This window comes from Diceros bicornis, chromosome 4 (assembly GCF_020826845.1).
Source record: "Diceros bicornis minor isolate mBicDic1 chromosome 4, mDicBic1.mat.cur, whole genome shotgun sequence".
Classification (NCBI taxonomy): Eukaryota; Metazoa; Chordata; class Mammalia; order Perissodactyla; family Rhinocerotidae; genus Diceros; species Diceros bicornis.
This window is the reverse complement of record NC_080743.1, coordinates 52,289,511-52,309,346: the sequence shown is the minus strand read 5'-3', so window position 1 is coordinate 52,309,346 and position 19,836 is coordinate 52,289,511. Positions and strand designations below refer to the sequence as shown.

General features: G+C 41.8%; 1 protein-coding gene and 1 long non-coding RNA gene across 11 annotated transcripts in view; one reads left to right on the top strand and one right to left on the bottom strand.

The window, feature by feature from the left end:
• LOC131404364 (neuroblastoma breakpoint family member 12-like) overlaps positions 1–4,845 on the bottom strand; it is a 46,562-nt gene extending 41,717 nt beyond the window's left edge. For 6 of the 9 annotated variants that reach the window (XM_058538945.1, XM_058538944.1, XM_058538940.1 and 3 more), the window contains exons 1-4: positions 4,651–4,845; positions 2,323–2,444; positions 1,795–1,893; positions 1,198–1,393 (exon numbers count right to left, since the gene is read on the bottom strand). The gene's annotated coding sequence lies outside the window, so the exon portion shown is untranslated. The remainder of the gene's footprint in view (positions 1–1,197; positions 1,394–1,794; positions 1,894–2,322; positions 2,445–4,650) is intronic. The other 3 variants (XM_058538939.1, XM_058538938.1, XM_058538941.1) reach the window with 3 other exon arrangements.
• Positions 4,846–5,643: 798 nt separating this feature from the next.
• LOC131404366 (uncharacterized) lies at positions 5,644–18,069 on the top strand. Of its 2 annotated transcripts, none has more exons than XR_009219783.1 (3): positions 5,644–5,835; positions 7,052–7,130; positions 17,140–18,069. It is a non-coding gene; the product is annotated as an uncharacterized LOC131404366 (long non-coding RNA). The 2 variants fall into 2 exon arrangements; XR_009219784.1 differs by lacking the exon at positions 17,140–18,069 and adding an exon at positions 7,275–7,682.
• The last annotated feature ends 1,767 nt before the right edge of the window (positions 18,070–19,836 follow it).

Genomic DNA, 19,836 nt, shown 5'->3' with positions numbered 1-19,836 from the left:
ATCTTGGCTGCAGTTCCCAGGGAACATTTAATATGCCTCTCAGTCCCTCATGCAACCAGAGAAAACTGAGCAGGAAAGGATTTTGGAGAATTTGAATAACAACCTTATCTTAGTGATGAGGAAACTGAGGCCCAAAGAGAACAGGAGATTTTCCCAGGCTCCCTCACCACTTGATGGCTGCAGAGCCACCACACAAGCCTTGGCCACAAGCTTCCCTGTCTAAAGCGCCTACCACACCCTCCAGGAACTCAAGCATGAATGTCAGGGACATTGGACCAAACATCAGTATCTCTACTATTATAACAAAAATATCTGAAGGACCTTTCCTGGAACAATTCTTTTACCACTGTTCTTTAGTCTTATTACATATACTCAGTCAGTTTTCATCTTGGCTGATACAATGAGACGAAAGCATACATAAGTATTAAATAAACTTTATCACAGCCACAATTAAAATGTATTTATGCGCTCATCTGTAAAACGTCTGACTCCTGTGTCAGATCATCTTCCTGAGAGCAGGCACTCTGTCTGCCTTGTTCACCCCATCTCCCCAGAGCCTCCACAAGATACTGCCAGTTAAAACACTCAGTAAATACTTTCCCATTGCATAAATAAGAGTTACCAGGAATAACTAACATTTACTGATGTCTTCTATCCAACCATATCTCCAATCAAATCTTATCCTAGGTCTATGCTGAAGCAATAAAAGCACAGCTTTGGAAAAGCAGTCAAAGATTGAAAAACCAACTCCACCACGGACCAAGTATGCTTTCCTGGATGATTTCACTACCTTCTCTGAGCATATTTCTCTCATGTATAAGAGAGAAGAATGTATAATGTAAAAGAGAGAAGGCAGCATTGACCACTAGGGTGTCGGATGATTAAATGTGATATCATGCAGTAGACAGGACTCCAATCCCTGGGCACCAGCTGCAGAGCTAAAGAACGCCCACATCAGAGTCAACATGGTGCTTGTTAAAAACCTCCAGGGATAAGGCCCCCAAAACTGCATTTCAGATAAAAATGCCAAGGAGATTTTCATGCAAGGAAAAACCCTCACCATTAAACAAAGCACCTAAGATGGAGACCCCTAAAGCCCTAGTGGCAGCAAGGATGACTCAGTTGGAGCAGAGAAAGTCCCTTGTCCAAGGTGTCCTCTCCACAGGAAATGTTCCCTTTTCCAAGAAGGGTTCCTACCTGATGTGGGACACAAAGAGGACCCTGCTTCCGCAGTCCTCTCATTTCTCCTTTCATTTCTCCTCTGCTCTAATCACTGGATCTCAGCCCTCCCATAGGTCATTTCTTTATGAAGACCTCTGTTGTTTTCTTCTCCTCTTGGAGAAAGAGATGGCAGAGATCAGATCAGGGCTTTCTCCTAAGCCACCTAAGGGAGCTGAAGAAATCACGACTGATAGAAATCAGGTCAATAAAGAGGATCCCAGAGGAGTGTGAGATGGCAAGGGCAGCCCCTCATGGGAGATGGTCAGAACCCTGACATGGTCAATATTAGACCTATTCAGACGAGGAGGACATACCAACCAATTCTCTGAGCAGACAACCCAGACGCGACCTTCCAGACTTCTGATCTACAGAACTGCGAGATAACAAAGGTGCGTTGTTTTAAACCACTGTTTTTGTAATCTGTTATTATGCAGCAACAGGGAACTAATTCCGATGCTTATCTCTACTCTCCTGATTTTTTAATTTTCAGGAACATGTATGCTAATCGCCGTAAAGCAAAAAAGATCAAAGCACCACCATAAAAGTCTTGTGCTGTGTAAATCTTGTGCTCACCTTCATGTGACTGTTCCCAAGCCCTTGTATCATGAAGGACACCATGAAGGGCATTTCAGGTGCTGGAGGAATGTCTCTTTAATGTGACCAATGAAACTTCTGAAAGAGTAAAGAGGCCACAATACTTAACTACACACAACATTATCTATGAATCCATCACCTATCTCTATTTCCTATGGTATATTCTTTTTAGCTCCTTGTTCTTCTGAACACATGTGACAAGGTTTTTATAGCAAGTACCAGTTCCCAGCATAGGTGAACCAATTCAAGGAGGGCAACAGAACCGCCACAATATTAAGTTCCCCAAACAAAGTACTTTGAATTGAACGCAATCTCTTCTCTTATTTGGACTAGAAATAAAAATTTATTCTTTGAAGTCCTATTCTAATGAAAATTTAAACTCAAATGCCTCTATTTTCCAATTTTTTGGAAAAAAATTCCAACCGTGGACACTCCATTCCTCAGGGTTAGTGAGTTCCCTTCCCTGCAGCCTGGACTCTCTGTCAATGAAAGTCAGGGGAACCCAACCTCAAATCTCTTCTTTGAACCAGCTCCTCAACCTCAAAATCCAGGACAATGTGCAGACCCAACAGGCAGTAGCATCCACCAAGCAGGAGTGATATGTTTGTATGGCTCTTGACCTAGATTATCTGAGAGAACAGAGCAGACATAAAACAGAAAAGAGAACAGAGAAAAATCATATTGATTTCAGCTCTTCCAGGACGTCAGTTAAGTTAGACCAAAGAGTGTAACCTCATTTGAGGAAATCTCTCAATAAGGGGTTAATTGTTGACAAAAATAAGTGGTAGGTGCAGGTGCTACCCAGTGTTGGCAAGAGGGTGGAAAAAAGAATATTCTCTTAAATGAATGAGAATACGAATTAGTAAAGATTCTTTGCAAGGCAATAAGGTAGGATTTCGCAAAATTACATCTGTACAAATATATTTCTAAACCAAGCAATTCCCTTTACAGGGAGAAATAGGAGAGAAATACTACCCAAGTGACGATACAGAGATATAGATATAGATATCGACATCGATATCGATATAAATACAGATATAGATAGAGACATATAGATGACCCCTGCAGCATTGTTTGTAAAAATAAACACTGGAATCAATTTCATGTCCATCAATTGGAGAACACTTATTTATAGTGGTCCATCCATACCCTGAAAGGGTCTGCAGTTGTCTAAAAGAACAAGGCAGATAGTAAAAATGCAGATGGGTATGGGCCAGTAAGAGCTAATATGTACTGAGTATTTACTCTGTGCCAGGCACTGGGCTCAATGTTTTACTTGCACAACTCATTTAAAACCTAGGACAACCCAGGAAGGAAGAACTCCTATTTGACCCATTTTTAAATGAGAAATTGAGACAGAGAAATTCAAGAAACTTCGGCCAAGTCCAATGCAACCCAGTCAGGTTTGCAGGTAGAGCTTGTGAGACCAGGGTGCTCTCTTTTCTGGTTCTCTATTTTAGGGATTTCCAGTGAGAAAGAAAAATACTAGCCTCTGATGCCCTGAACTGATCTGACACTCACAGCCCGACTGTTTTGTTCTCATGCTGGAGATAAACAGTCTCAGATACAGAATACCAACCTTAGACAAGATTAGTCTGAGACCTTGATAACATGAGACAGAACAAGGCTACCTCATAATTTTGTCCAGGCACAGACAAAAACAAGGCCACTGTGCAACTTACAAAATCACAAACATTCTCCTCTTTTCATAAGGAAATGAATCATAGAATTGCCCCTGCTGACTAACAGTATTCAATATAGAAGAAACCCTGCTTCCTTCCATCCTTCCACAAATCACCCAGTCAAAGGTCAAATCCTATAACAGGTTTCTTCTAAACACCCTCTTACTTAGACCATGGGGTGTGTTCTTTCTGGCTGTGAGTAAAAAACCCAACTTGTTTAATAAGAGGTGTGCTGCTGGTGATTTGGCTTATGGGAATTGATACCAGCTTTCCAGGAATGAGCAGCTGTAAAAACCCAGCCTCCGGAAGAAGGGTTATGTTCTCTGTGAGATAACTAGGCTCTGGAACTCCAGAACTTGTTTCTACCCTTTAAAAAAAGAGATTCTTTCTACCTAATCCGTTTAGTAACCAACAAGAACCTCAGGGGTTGGGCAGGACTTTTCCATGTTGGATTTAAAGCAGAGAGACTGAGGATAAGGTTAAGAGAGGATGTGCAGCACAAACATAGCTTACAGGGACCTGGGATCAGTCAAAACCCAGTATCCCTCGCTGGGCCTGAACCACCAACCCTTCAGTTAGCAGATGAATGAGCTCACCTATCACTCAAGGAAAGCCACCACTGGTCCTCTATGTGAAGTCTCTCTAGCCCCAAGCTGCTGCACCCTGGGCTCTTCTGCCTTGCCTAACTCCGCCAGCTCCAGAAGACATAGAGCCCAAGAATCGTGTGGAGATACCTACAGCTACCGTAGTGTGATATCATAAGAATCGGAAACTCCTCTTGGCAACAAAGAGACAGGGCTCTCATATGCCCACGTTCAGAAGGAAAAGCTACATTTCTTTCAGATATTAGTCAAAATAAAGATGTCATTCTCCCACCCACCCTAAATGTATGATGTTTTGGAATGCATTTCTCTGGATCGTGTAGCAAAGGCTGTTCTACCCAGTTCTGGTGCCTGGCAGCCTCCACCAAAGTCATGGAGGACTTGGCAGGTTCTGTGGGGTCTCCTCCCACAAAGGTGCAGGGCCCTTCCCTCCCTTCCTCTTCCCAGGAAGCTGCAGGACGCTGCTCCCAACTCCTTCCCCCTGGTGAGCAGGAGAGGGTCATAACAGCTCTTTTCTTCCTGGAAATCCTGTTCCTCATATCTGTACTTACCTGAAGTGCCTTTTGAGTTTGTCTTTCTTCTCCTTTTCTTCCCTTAAAATTTTGGTTAAGGTTTCTAGAATATACCCTTATCATAATCCTGAAAATTGTTTTTTGTTCTTGTTCTTGTTACTTCCATTATAGTTTTCCTTTTCAGCGGCTCTTTTTCTAAATTGGTCTCTGGATGAACGACCACCCACAAGGACGAGGCCTAGCGTTCCACACTCTGCCTAAACTTGGAGGGTGAAGACGTCATTTCCTGCTCAGTTTGCTGTCCTACCATTGGCCAGGAGAGTGGAGTGGGAGGGGAAATGTGCCGGCAGGGGGCTGAGCGTGGGTGCGTAGGAAGGTAACAGCAAGTGAAGCCAGGCCAGGGGCTTGTCTTGTGTAGATGAGGCAGCTCCAGGGGCTGCTGTTCAGGCGCCTGTTGCTCACAGGGTGTATGACTTCCTGAGCCACAGGGGTGGAGTCCAGAACGGTTGCCTGATTTTGAGAGTAAGTTCTTTGTAGATGAGCCTGGGGCAGGGGGAAGGGGTCCTAGAGACTGGGAGTGGACAGTGTAAGGAATATAAGGCTATGCCAGGGCGGCAGGGAATGACCTTTCACACGTGGTGCCACGGATATCCCCCAAATAGACGTACTTCCTCAGGGTAAGGTTGCTCAGCCGCTCTTCGTCTTTTCTTACCCCTGCCATTGTCCCAGCTATGAGGAATTGACTGTGTAATATGTGACAGTGAGTCTTGCTGCACAGACTTTGTCCTGTTTGGGATTTAATGAGTTTTCCCCCAATCTTTCCTTCCTTCCAAATTTACCACTCTAGCTCTTCTGCTAACCTTGTGCTGTGGGCAGTGAGGTTCTCTCCTGCTTATTTCATAAGGCCTGCCACAGACTCTAGAGGAGAAAGAACTTTGGCCAGGTCTGGTGTCCTTACTGTCTGTTGCTTTGTTAGTTACTGTCAACTATTGTTTTTTTGTTTTTTTTTTTCTGCTGAGGAAGCTTGCCCTGAGCTAACATCTGTTGCCAATCCTCCTCTTTTTGCTTGAGGAAGATTCACCCTGAGCTAACATCTGTGCCAGTCTTCCTCTATTTTGTGTGTGGGTCACTGCCACAATGTGACTGATGAGTGGTATAGGTCCACAGCCAGCGTCCGAACCCGCGAACTCCAGCTGCCGAAGCAGAATGTGCCATACTTAACCAGTAAGCCACGGGCCCGGCCCCTCAACTATTTTTTTCTTTTGTTGTTGCTCTATGAGTGAGTGTGTTTGTGTGTGTTTTTTGCCCACCTGCTTACGTCAAGGGTGAGCTTTTAGGGACTCTTGAGAAAGCTGATGCTGGGATCCTCAGGCCATCTTCTGTAGGTTCTGCCTCTTCTCTGGCTGACTGTTCTCTCCGGGTTGTTGACTTCTGTTGGAGGCCACTGTCCCCTCACCTCTGCATTTGGGCATTTCCTCTCTACAGGCTTCTGAGATACTTGGAATGCTTGGGCCACCCTGCTCTTGAGGAGCTCTGCCCTATGAACCCACAAAATGCCTGGGGGTAACCGGGAGGTCCTCTTCTCTGCCACGGTGATCACACACACTTCCTGCTTAGAAAGGCCCTACGAGTTAGGACAATTCTCTGAGCCCCCACCCCCAAATAAAGCTTGGCATCTCAGTTCATGGCTCAGAATGTACTGGATTCAAAGCTCCTCAGAGATACCTGCAGTTGGTCCAGGGGTAATAGGTCAAGGCTGTGGTTGCCAGCACTGTGTCTGTCACACGGGGCCTCATCCAGTCCTGGTGCCACCGCTTGTCTCGTTGGGACCAGGGTCCACCGCTTAGGCTTTCCCCGTGGGTCATATGGATGTAATAATATCCCACAAGTCCTAGTGCTGTGCAGATTGAGATACCCCAGCTGCTCACTTAGCACATTTGTGCTTCCCAGTATGATCTGCGTTGACAGAATGATATTGTTTCTTTAATTGCGTAACACAGTATGCAGAAGGCTACAGAAAACATAAATGTACAGCTCAATGAATGGGTATAAATTAACATAACCCCCACCTAGATCAATACCTAGAACATATGAGGCTTCCAGAAGCTTCCCACGTGCCCCTTCCTGATCACATTTTCCTCTTTGTCCACAGCAATAACCACAATCTTATTTTCATGATGTTCCATTCCTTGTTTACTTTATAATTTTGTTTATTCGGCACTCCTCACAGGTCTGGGTTTTAATTTGTAATCATACAGTATATATTCTCTTATGTCTCCCTCTTTTACTAAAACTTATGGATTTAATAGTCATCAGTGATTCCTCCATTTTTAAGGAACTATACCACAATTTAGTTATCTATTCTATTGATGATGGACATTTGGACTGTTTCCAGTTTGTGGCTTTTTCACACAAAGAGGCTATGGTTTTTATTGTGCAGGTGTCCTGGGTGCTGTGGGTTTCACATCAAGGAATGGAATTCTGGAGTCCTGTATTATGCCTGTCCAAGACTTTCTGAGGTGAAAAAAAAATTATAACACAAAGCTTGCAGATTATAAAATTCATATGAACAGAGTAAAACAAACTGAATCTATGCGATGTATTGGATATATAGATTCAAAGTTACATGTTAAAGTACTAATCAGTGTGTTTTCTGTGTACAGCCTCCCCACTCCATTCAAGTGTGATATCTTCACAAATCCAACTAGAATGACCCGGGATGCCTGGATTCAATTCAGCAAGGGGACCGCATGACTCCATGCAGAGACCTGGCCTGCACTTTCTTTTTTCTTGGGAGATTTTTACGCTTTGGACTCTCTAGGACCACAAGACCAGGGTTTGGCAAATGAAGGCAGGAGCTGGGAGGGGACAGTCTCATTCCGGGTGAAGGATTTGGGCCTACGCTTGGGGACACCCAGTGGAAAAAGAAAGAATCCCCAGAACAAGGGCATGGGAAGAGGAATGAGAGGCTGTTCTTGTGGAAAGAAAGGAGGCTGGAGGATGAGAGACCACAGCAGGGCGTGTGTGTGCAGAATCGGGTAAGGGGGAGTTCCAGAGAGAGGGGCTGCCATCCTGGGGCCAGGTACTAGAACCACCTTGGTGTTCATCTCTCCATCCTCCTCCTCCTTCTCTTCCTCCTCCTCCTCTTCCTCCTCTTCCTCCTCCTCCTCTTCCTCCTCCTAATCTGCCCCTCCTACTCCTTCCATATCCTGCCTCTCCGTTCCCCTCTCCTTCCTCCTCCATCTCGTGATGGCACACAAGGGGCCATAGGGATCCACTCAGTATGCAGAGGAAAATGTTTTAATTTATTTTAAAATTAGAAGAAAAATAATTTTCTTTTGTCAAAGAAAATATTTTAACATATAATAATAATAACAATAATGCATTTTCTTTATAGCAACACAGTGGTAAAATATACTTTTTAATATTTTATGGATGCCAAGGAAGGCAAAAGTACATAGGGCCCACTAAAGTCATAATGTGAATTGTGTAATTTAACAGTGTACATTTGTCATGTATTTTACCTGAAAGTAAAGACCTATACAGCCAACCAAACAAGGGAGAAGGACTCAGCAGTTATAGACCAAGTCCTTTGTCCCTGGTGGTCTTTGGCAAGAATCTTCGGTCCTCCGGGAAAGGGGTCCTACTCAGAGGGCCCAGAAGAGGTTCCTCCATATGAGCCTTCAGGTCTTTCAGTCCAGCTTTGGTTTATGTCTTCTCCTCTTAGTGTTGGATGTTCTCAGTGCTCAGGGGGAGAAAATTTTCTTGAAGACCACGGTTACTGCCTCTTCTATGGGGAGACATGAGGAAGAGATGCATTAAACATCTTATCAATGACCCAATTTTCTCCAAATTCATGTGGATGAGCTGAAGTGAGATAATGGTTTAAAGAAATCAGGTCACTTAAGAGGTTCCATCCAAACCTGGCAGCACAAAGACAGCTCCTAAGTGAAGAGTCAGCCCTACTGTATGGCATCCGGATAACAGCTTCTTCAGCCGTATGGGCCGTGGAGTTGACTGTGAGAGTGAGACAAGGAAAGATACAGCCATGAGAAAGAAGTGGAGGGTCCCCAAGTGTGTGAGAAGACAAACAAACAAACAAACAATCTATCAATTGAAAAGAAAGGTGTTTTTTAATTATGCTGGAGGTGAGGAGGCTGGGATTCTTATCTTCCCGTTGAAATGAAGTCTCCTGAGATATACTTTGTAAGTCAGGAAGCTTCATCAGGCCCCACATCACCTTAGAGTTGCTGACCACAAAGAAGAATGCTCCCTATGCCAGAGCTCCAAGGCTGTTAGCTCCTGTCTGAAGGTCTCCATTGAAGGAGACCATCCTTCTCAGCAGCCCCTTTCTGTTGTTGGCTTTCCCTGTGCTGATCCTTCCAAACACACTCAAAAAACTGAAAATTTCTCCGTGTTCAGTCTTGCATGTGCCAAAAAAGACATCAAGGCAGCAATATTTCTCAGCAGCTTTCCTTCATTCTTTTGTTGAGGACTCTATTGAGGTCATTCATCAATCTGTTTCAATTGGAATCGTTCTTGGTGCTTTTCCTCAAAGAAAAATGTAAAATTTTACATATTCTTCTAGTAGCCTTTTCCAATCTTTCATACCCTTTGGAGAGTGTGGAGTCAATCTGAGAATAATTTAGTTTATGACTAGTTAATTTAGCCAAAGGATATTTATCCCAATGGCATATTAGTATTATCCTTAACATATCCCATTATAATGTTGACTCAGTTTCCCTCCACAACAACATAATGGGTTTCATAGAACCCAGGGAAGTCAATTTTGGCATCCCTGTCTCCCTACTTCGTCCTTCGTTGTTATATGTAGTTTGTTTTCTTTTTAGTTTCTATAAAAATTGAACTCTGTACCTGTAACTTTTGAATTTCATTATAAGTCCATAGGATCTCTTTCCTGCTTGGCAAAGGCATTTAAGAATTTCACATGTATCTCCTTGAATACGTGTAGTAAATCTAATGATATTAATTTTGTTTGCCTTCGGACAGGATTAGATGCAAGGGCAGTTTCTATGGAACACTGGCTGGATCTGCCTGTGTTGGCGCATACCATTGACCTGTGGTTGTTTTTCTCTGATGTACATGGGAAAACATAGGCTATGACTGGGAGTGGAAAGGATATATGTCACATATGTACAATAATGTTTAGTGGCACAGGAGCTGGGGTCAGGAAGAGAGGTGTGGTGTGAGAGAGAGTCATCTTCTAACCTACATCCTACCCATGGTCTGTGAGCCTGAAATGTGGGACGTCCCCCTGATATGTGTTTCTCTGTAACTCTGCTGGGATTGGCTAGGCTGGGGGTTTCACAAGGGCACAATGGCCACGACCTTCAAGTGTTCCACTAAGCATTCATGACTAAGTGAAGGAAGGACGGGGCAGATTACTTTTTTTTTCCAATAATTTATTGCGATCATATTGGCTTATAACTTCGTGTAAATTTCAAGTGTACATTATTATGTTTCAATTTCTGTATAGACTGCATCGTGTTCACCACCTGTAGTCTATATTTTATCCCTCACCATATGTACGTGCCCCTTTCCCCCTCCTGGCACCCATTTCCCCTCTGGTAACCACTAATCTGCTCTCCTTATCCATGAGTTTTTTTATCTTCCGCATATGAGTGAAACCATATGATGTTTCTCTTTCTCTGTCTGGCTTATTTCACTTAGCATAATACCCTCAAGGTCCATCCATGTTGTCGCAAATGGCACAATTTTGTCTTTTTTATGGCTGAGTAGTATTCCATTGTATATATGTATACCAGATCTTCTTTATCCATTCGTCCATTGATGGGCACTTGGGTTGCTTCCACATCTTGGCTATTGTGAATAATGCTGCAATGAACATAGGGATGCATAAGTCTCTTTGAAATATTGATTTCATGTTCTTTGGATAAATACTCAGTAGTGGGATAGCTGGATCATATGGTATCTCTATTTTTAATTTTTTGAGAAATCTCCATACTGTTTTCCGTAGTGGCTGCACCAGATTGCATTCTCACCAGTGGTGTATGAAGGTTTCCTTTTCTCCACATCCTATCCAACATTTGCTATTTCTTGCTTTGTTGATTGTGGCCATTCTGATGGGTATGAGTTGAAATCTCATTGTATTTTTGATTTGCATTTCCCTGATAATTAGTGATGTTGAACATCTTTTCATATGCCTGTTGGCCATCTTCATATCTTCTTTGGAAAAATGTCCCTTTATATCCTCTGCATGTTTTTTCATCAGGTTGTTTGTTTTTTTGTTGTTGAGTTGTATGAGTTCTTTATATATTTTGGAAATTAACCCCTTGCCAGATATATGATTTGCAAATATTTTCTCTCAGTTGGTGAGTTGTATTTTTGTTTTTTTCATGCTTTCCTTTGCCTTGCAGAAGCTTTTTAGTCTGCTGTAGTCCTGTTTGTTTATTTTTTCTTTTGTTCCCCTTGCCTGAGCAGACGTGGTATTCAAAAGGATACTGCTAAAGCTGATGTCAAAGACTGTACCGCCTATATTTTCTTCTAGGAGCTTTATGGTTTCAGGTATTACATTCAAGTCTTTAATCCATTTTGAGTTAATTTTTCTGTATGGTGTAAGATAATGGTCTACTTTCATTCTTTTGCACACGGCTGTCAAGTTTTCCCAACATCGTTTTTTAAAGAGACTTTCCTTTTTTCACTGAAGATTCTTGGCTCCTTTGTCGAAGATTAGTTGTCCATAGATGTGTGGATTTATTTCTAGGGATTCACTTCTGTTCCATTGATCTGTATGTCTGTTTTTGTGCCAGTACTATTCTGTTTTGACTTCTATAGCTTTGTAGTACATTTTGGAGTCAGGTTTTGTGATCACTCCATCTTTGTTCTTTTTTCTCATGGTTGCTTTGGCTATTTGGTTTTTTTTGTATAGAATCTTGTCATCCACAAACAGTGAGAGTTTTACTGCTCACTTTCCAATATGGGTCCCTTTTATTTCTTTTTCTTGCCTAATTGCTCTGGCCAAAACTTCCAGTACTATGTTGAATAAGTGTGGTGAGAGTGGGCACCCTTGTCTTGTTCCTGTCCTCGGAGGAATGGCTTTCAGTTTTTCACTGGTAAGTATGATACTGGCTGTGGGTTTGTCATATGTGGCCTTTATTGGTAAGGTACATTTCTTCTATATCCATTTTATTGAGAGTTTTTACCATAAATGGACATTGGATCTGGTTGAATGCTTTCTCTGCGTCTATTGAGATGATCATATGATTTCTTTCTTTCTTGATTTTTTTGTGAGGAAGACCAGCCCTGAGCTAACAACCATTACCAATCCTCTTCTTTTTACTGAGGAAGATTGGCCCTAAGCTAACATCTGTGCCTATCTTCCTCTACTTTATATGGGAAAAGGCCACAGTATGGCTTGACAAGCAGTGCATCAGTCTGCATCTGGGATTGAACCTGCGAACCCCAGGCCACCGAAGCTGAGCACGTGAATTTAACTGCTTCACCGCTGGGCCGGCCCGATCATGTGATTTTTATTCCTCATTTTGCTAAAGTGATATATCACATTGATTGATTTGAGGATGTTGAACCATCCCTGCGTTCCTGGAATAAATCACACTTGATCACGGTGTGTGATCCTTTTAATGTATTCTTGTATTCACTTTCCTAATATTTTGTTGAGGGTTTTTTGCATCTATGTTCATCAGTCATATTGGGCTGTAGTTTTCCTATTTTTTTTTCTTCCTGAAAGCCCTAGTGCATAGTTGAATATGCTAGTTGTAGGTCCTTCTTGTTCTTCTGTGTGAGCCACCACCACAGCATGGCAACTGACAGATGAGTGGTGTGGTCTTGTGACTGGGAACCAAACCTGGGCCATCGAAGGGGATAGAGTGCCAAATTTTAATCCCTATTCCATCAGGGCTGGCTCTAGTTTTCCTTTTTTGTGTTGTCATTGTCTGGTTTTGGTATCAGGGTAATGTTGGCCTTGTAGAATGAGTTAAGAAGCAGCCTGTCCTCTTCAATATTTCAGAATAGTTTGAGAATGATAGGTATTAAATCTTCTTTGAGTGTTTTGGTAGAATTCACCAGAGAAGCCATCTGGTCCTGGACTTTTGTTTTTTGGGAAGTTTTTGATTACTGTTTAAACTTCTTTACTTATGGTTGGTCTATTGGATTCTCTCTTTCTTCTTGATTCAGTTTTGGGAGATTGTATGATTCTAAGGATATATCCATTTCTTCTAGGTGATCCAATTTGTTGGCATATACCTTTTCATAGTATTCTCTTGTAGTCCTTTGTATTTCTGTGGTATCCGTTGTAATTTCTCCTCAATCTAATTTTGTTTATTTGAGTCTTCTCTCTTTTTTTTAACGAGTCTGCCTAAGGGTTTGTCAATTTTGTTTATCTTCTCAAAGAACCAGTTCTTAGTTTCTTTGGCCCTTTCTATTTTTTTTTTAGTCTCTATTTCATTTATTTCTGCTCTGATTTTTATTATTTCCATCCTTCTTCTGACTTTCTGCTTTGTTTGTTCTTCTTTTTCTAGTTCTCTTAGGCGTAGTTTAAGATTACTTGTTTGAGATTTTACTTGCTGGTTGAGGTAGGCCTGTATTACTATAAATTTCCCTCTTAATACCACTTTTCTACCACCCATAAGAATGGTATGTTATGCCTTTATTTTCATTTGTCTCCAGGTATCTTTTTTACTTCTATTTTGATTTCTGCCTTGATCCAATGGTTCAGTAGCATGTTGTTTAGTCTCCACATGTTTGTGACTTTCCTAGCCTCTTTTTTGTAGTTGATTTCTAGTTTCATATCATTGTGATTAGAAAAGATGCTTGATATGATTTGAATCTTCTTAAATTTATTGAAGTTTGCTTTGTTTGCCAACATATGATCTCTCTTTGAGAATGTTCCATGTGTACATGAGAAGAATGTGTATTCTGCTGTTTTTGGATGGAATGTTCTATATATATCTATTAAGTCCATTTGGTCTAGTGTTTCACTTAAGTCCACCGTTTCCTTGTTGACTTTCTGTCTGGATGATGTATCCATTGATGTAAGCAGGGTGTTAAGATCCCCTACTATTATTGTGTTGCTGTCAATTTCTCACTTTAGGTCTGTTAATAGTTGCTTTATATACTTTGGTGCTCCTGTGTTAGGTGCATATATATTAATAAGTGTTATGTCTTCTTGTTGGAATGTCCCCTTTGTCATTCTATAATGCCCATCTTTGTCTCTTGTCTTTTTTATCTTGAGGTCTATTTTATCTGATGTAAGTACAGCTACACCTGCTTTGTTTTGCTTGCCATTTGCTTGGAGTATCATCTTTCATCCTTTCACTCTGAGCCTATGTTTGTCTTTAAAGCTGAGATGTATTTCCACGAGGCAGCATATTGTTGGGTCTTGCTTTTTTACTCCATCCAGCTACTTGGTGTCTTTTGATTCATGAATTCAATCCATTTACATTTAGAGCATTTATTGATATATGAGGGCTTAATACTGCCATTTTATCTTTTGTTTTCCGGTTGTTCTATATTTCTATTGTTTCTTTTTCTTTATATTTATGTCTGCCATTTCAGTTTGGTGGTTTTTTGTGGTGCTTTTATCAGTTTTCTCTTTGTTTATGCTTTGTCACCCTGCTCGGATATTTTATGTGTGTGGTTATCATGAGGTTTGTGTAAAAGGTTCCATAGATGAGATAGCCCATTTTCTGATAGCCTCTCATCTCCATTAGACTATGAAGGTTCTGTCCTTTTCCTCTTCCCCGTCTACATTTTTGTTATCACAGATTCTTCTTTTTTGTGTTGTGAGTTTGTGAGCTAATTGTATTAGTTATAGTTATTTCTGACACTTTCTTTCCTTTTATCTTTTATGTTATAATTACATGTTTACTAACCTATTCTTATATAGATCTTCAATTTTCTGTCTATTTATCTCCTTGCTCAAGGTTTTGTAAACCTTTGCTTTTTAGTTTCAGATGGGAGGGGTCCTTTCACTGTTTCTGGTAATGCAGGAGTAGTGGCGATGAACTACCTCAGCTTTTGTTTGACTGGGAAGACTTTTATTTCTCCATCATATCTGAAGGATAATTTCACTAGATAGAGTATTCTCGGCTGACGAACTTTAGCTTTCAGTATTTTGAATATCTCGTTCCACTCTCTCCTAACCTGCAGGGATTAGCTGAGAAATCTGCTGAAAGCCTGATTGGGGTTCTTTTGTAAGTTATTTTCTTATGTCTTGCTGCCCCTAATAGTTTTTATTTTGCTATTTACTTTTAACAGTTTTAATATTATATGCTTTGGAGAAGGTCCTTTTGCATTAAGATACTTAGGATGTCTGTTAGCTTCATGTGCTTGCATGTCCAGTTCCTTCCCCAGCTTTTGGATGTTCTCAGCTATTATATCTTTGAACAAGCTTTCCACTCCTTTCTCCCTCTCTTCTCCTTCTGGGATACCTATTATCCTTATATCACTTTTCCTAATTGAGTCAAGTGTTTCTCATGATGTTCCTCCTTATTTAAAATTCATAATTCCCTCTCCTCCTCCACCAGACCCTTTTCTAGGTTTCTATCCTTGAGCTCACTAATTCTGTCCTCCATAATGTCAGCTCTTAATTTCAGATAATGCTTTCTACATTATTTTTCATCTCACTTATTGTGTTCTTCATCTCCAGAGATTCCGTTTTGTTTTGTTTTGTTTTGTTTTGCTTTGATACAGATTCAATCTCCTTGGGGAAGTATTCCTTCTGTTCATTAATTTTATTCCTGAACTCATTGAACTTTCCGACTTTTCTTGTAACTTATTGCATTTGTTTATGACAGCAATTTTGAATTCTCTGTCAGTCAGATTATAATGTTCTGTGACTTCAAGTTTGGTTTCTGGAGAGCTGTCCTTCTTCTGTTCTGCCCTGTTACTGTAGCTCTTCATGGTGTTTGATGAATTGGTCCTCTGCTGGTGCAATTTTGGTAGTAACCCCCATTCTTATTTGGGTACAGATTTTGTTACTCTAGTTCTGGGATGCTTCTGGTTGTATTTGAGAGCCTACAATTTCCACCCTCTAGTGCCTCTGCCAGGGACATTGTCAGTGCTCTCCTTGTGCTGCTTGTGCCTCCGGGGTTGCTGGTGCTTTCACTTTAGTCTCAAGTGTTGCCACCAGGGTTGTCAGGTGGCGAGCACTTCTACTGCTTCTCTGGTCACCTGAGTCTCATGTTTCTCCACTGGCTCTCCACAGGCTCAGCTGCTACTGTCTTGTGCACCACCTGTGCTGCTCTTCCTTGGTTGTCTTGGGGTGCTGGTTGTATCACAGCCAGGGGTACTTGGCTCGTGGTGTCACTATCACTACTGGGTGCCCAGGGATCTGGGGAATTGTGTATAGCCCCTGCTTCTGGTGGAGGTGGTGTAGGGGATGCTTCCACTGGGGGCTGGGTTACCAGTTCTGTTGTGGTTCCTGAAGCCTCTGGTCCCAGATTCCACCTGCCACTGCTAGAGGGGACTAGGAGCTAAGCAGGTAAAGGTTGTCTTGTTGCTTGCTGTGCAGCCTCTGGTCTCTAGTGCTAACTTGTTTTTTCTTTTTAAAAACCTGGTCAAAGTGCCCAACTTCAGCTGGGTAAATCTGAGTTTTGTGTACTATCCCCACTGTTGGAAACACCTGGCCATTGCCTCGGTAGGGAGAGGGGGTGTGCATGCTGGATCTTCTGGTAGATGGGCACAGAGCAATCAAATCCCCACCCTCTGCCCCTGCTGGACCACTAGTGGGTGCAAATCCTAAATCTTCTGGGATATGGGCAAGGAGTGATCCAATCCACACTCTCCACCCCTGCCAGACTGTACGAGCAAGCCATGCCTGTTTTCTGGCAGGCTTGTGGGCCAGTGTGGAGATCCATGCCCTGGATGGCTGCTATGGGGGGGCTGCTCCCCTAGTTCCACTACCTCCTGGGGTTCCAGTCCACCCACCTTTAGCTGTGTAGATGCCTCGATCTCTTAGGCATCCTGTTGTGCTGTGTAAGGAATACTCTGTTGATCAATGGATATCACACTGGTTGTAACTTAGAGGAGAGAGACAAAGGGAACAACTCACTCCACCATCATGCTCACATCACTCTGCTGGGCAGACTACTTTTCGAAGTTGGGGTCCTACCTCCCTCACACCCTCCATACAAACTGAGGGATGATATTGCTGTGTGAGAGAGCTCAAAAGTACATTCTGTGGCAGAAAAAAAGAGTTGTACAAGTACTACTTAAACTGAGGTCATCAAAACATAACAATAGTTAACTAACTTGACTAAAGTCATATTGCATTGATTTATTTGAAGTGCTATTAAAAATAACCTTAGTGCCATATACCGTAGGTGAGTGATTGTGTACCAAGTTTATTATGAACCTGTAAAGCCCTAGCCAAAACTTTCTCAGTGATGAAAAGCTAGTTTTCAGAGTGATGATTGATTTTTGAGTTACTTGTATAATGTGACCCACTTTCTCAATAAGACTAAATTAAGGTAGTCTGTATTCTGTATAAAGATGTTACCATGAATGGAAAAATTATCTGTTCTCTAGAAAAAATCTGAAATGACTTACTGAGATCAAAGAGTGCTGCTCAACTCCATTGGTCTGCAGAGAAGCAAGAGTCTCTTCATGCGCTTAAACTAACTGTAAGTATCTCTCTGCCGCTAAGATCATGTGATGATACAGAGACCGTCAATTTATAGGCTAAAAGTGACTGAAGTTGATGACAGTGACCACAAGGTAGCAGGGAAATATACCTTTGGGCTTAGAGTGGCAAATGGCCACATACAAAAGAACAGTACATGATTTGAGAAGACACTTTAGCAACAAATTTGGCCATAAAGGCCACTGTATATTTAATCCGTGATCTGCCAGTCACATTGTACAGTGATTATCCTGGCTTGACTTTGGCCAACAATGACTATTTTAAGAAAGCTCAGGGAATAGCATAAGAGCGCATTCACCCAAAATGGAGATAACATGAAAGATTTGATTCTTGAATCAGAGCCACAAAAATCATAAATCTTACCCAGTTTCAAGTTTTTCTCACATTTTCAGGGATCAAATTAATTGTGTCACAAGCAGAGCAACAAGAAGTCTGAGGCCAGCGACACTAATTGCAAGAAGCTTCTCCCCACATTAGGACCTTCTCTGGCCCAGATTGAACATATGTGGTCTCTAAGTGATGTTTGAGGTCATCACTTACACAAAATGGAGCTGTGTTTGGTCATCTTCTATGCCAATACCTACATAATCAGTGTGATAGTTTCCAGGCCACGTAAGTCCACAGATTCCAGGTTTGATTCCCTCTGTAGTTCTACACAGACCAGATGCATCCCACTGAAAGCATTCCATAGATAAGGACCTCCCAGTAGTAACTATCATTAGTGTTTTTGCCAGGAGGTTCTTCACTAATTGTTTACAAGGAAAATGGACTGGGATACCTTTCTTTCTTTCCAGGGCATCCGCCACTGAAGGGAAAGCAACTAGAAGGAACACTGTTTCTCTTCTTTTCCCCAAATTGTCTAGGTGGAGTTTTTAGACGCACCTTGTAAATCAGCAGGAATTCGATTTTGTTTCTCTGAGAAAAGGTACAATGGTTTCCCCTAGCATTGCTCATTAGTCAGTGCCAGATTTCAGAGAGATCACTAAGCCTATTATTCTTGGAAATAGCATGGTCACAATCCTCTGTGGAATCATAACCCACTTATGAGCATGCCTTCTTTTTGCCATCCTCTCCCCCATTTCTATTTATGACCTACATCCTTCCCGCAGTGATGGAGCCAGCTTAGATGTCCTGCTTAACCTAGAGACGGGGCCAAGGAGAAACATACACACAGGTATAAGGGGGCTGCACTCAAGGTTAGCCATAACATGGCTACATGCAGTTATAAACCAGCCTGAAGTACCATTAGTAATATGCAATGCCAAATTTAATGGTATCGATTTTGTATATTTTGTATTGATATCAACTTCCTTGGTACAAATATGGTTACACTTAGGCGTGGGACCATGGGATCAGAAAAAATGAAAGAAAAACTGTGGAAGCGTGAAAGGTATTGAGTTATGTAAGTTAAATACTGAGTTCTATCGTTGCATTCTCCCTTAGCCCCACATTTCCACTTGCAGAACCTAGAAAACTATTCCATGGAGTCCGCACTTTACTTGCCATCAAATTCAATCTGAAGATACTATAATTTAAACTGTTAACCCAAACTTTCCATTTTGTCCCATAATTGTTTTGAATACCAGGCATTTTAATTGCCCGTTCCCATTCTCAGTGAGCCCACTGCAGTGAGGGTATTAAGTAATGTGGTATATCCAGGTAATATTATGTTTCTTTGTCTAGTTCTGTACTCAGTGTGTCAACTTTTGTCTGCTAGTGCACCTATGACCACACACAGGAAACCCAACAAATCTTCAAAGTGTAGGGTCTCTGAGTTGAGCTTGGGAAATCTCAGCCAACACTTAGGATTCTCTCAGACCTTATGGCTTTGTGTGTTCGTGTGTGTGTGTGTGTGTGTGTGTGTGTGTGTGTGTGTGGAAGATTAGCCCTGAGCTAACATCCGTTGCCAATTATCCTCTTTTTGCTCAAGAAGAATGGCCCTGGGCTGACATCCATGCTCATCTTCCTCTACTTTATATGTGGGATGCCTGCCACAGCATGGCTTTATAAGTGATATGGAGGTCAGCACCTGGAATCTGAACCCGTGAACCCGGGGCTGTCGAAGCAGAGCACGCGAACTTAACCACTACGCCACGGCCAGCCCCTTAGAATGTCTTTTGATCTCATAGGACCCTAGGTAGTTCCTCTCTCCTTTCCTTAGTGAGAGTAAGTCCAGATATTTTGCATCAACAAACTCAATAAGAAGAAGCAACACAAGTTTTTAAATCGGTGAAAGACTTCACACTTTACCAAAGAAGACTGTCGCAAAATAACCAATAACCATTCTATAGATAAGAGAGATAAGGTGAGTTTTATTTGAGCCACGATGGGTTTTATAATCTGGGAAGGCCTTTTCCAGAAATGAGGAAAGCATTCAAGAGAAGCATGGTTTTCAATACAGTCTTATAGCTTTTTAGAAAAAAGAACATACATTAAACATGCCTAGGATACATATTCATCAAAGTTTCAAGGAGGTATTCAGTTGCAATTTAGTAGATCAACATGACCCTGATGTCTGGAAAAGGAACCAATAGGAACATCACCAATAAGGCATAGGAGAGGAAGTATGCATTCTTGTTTTA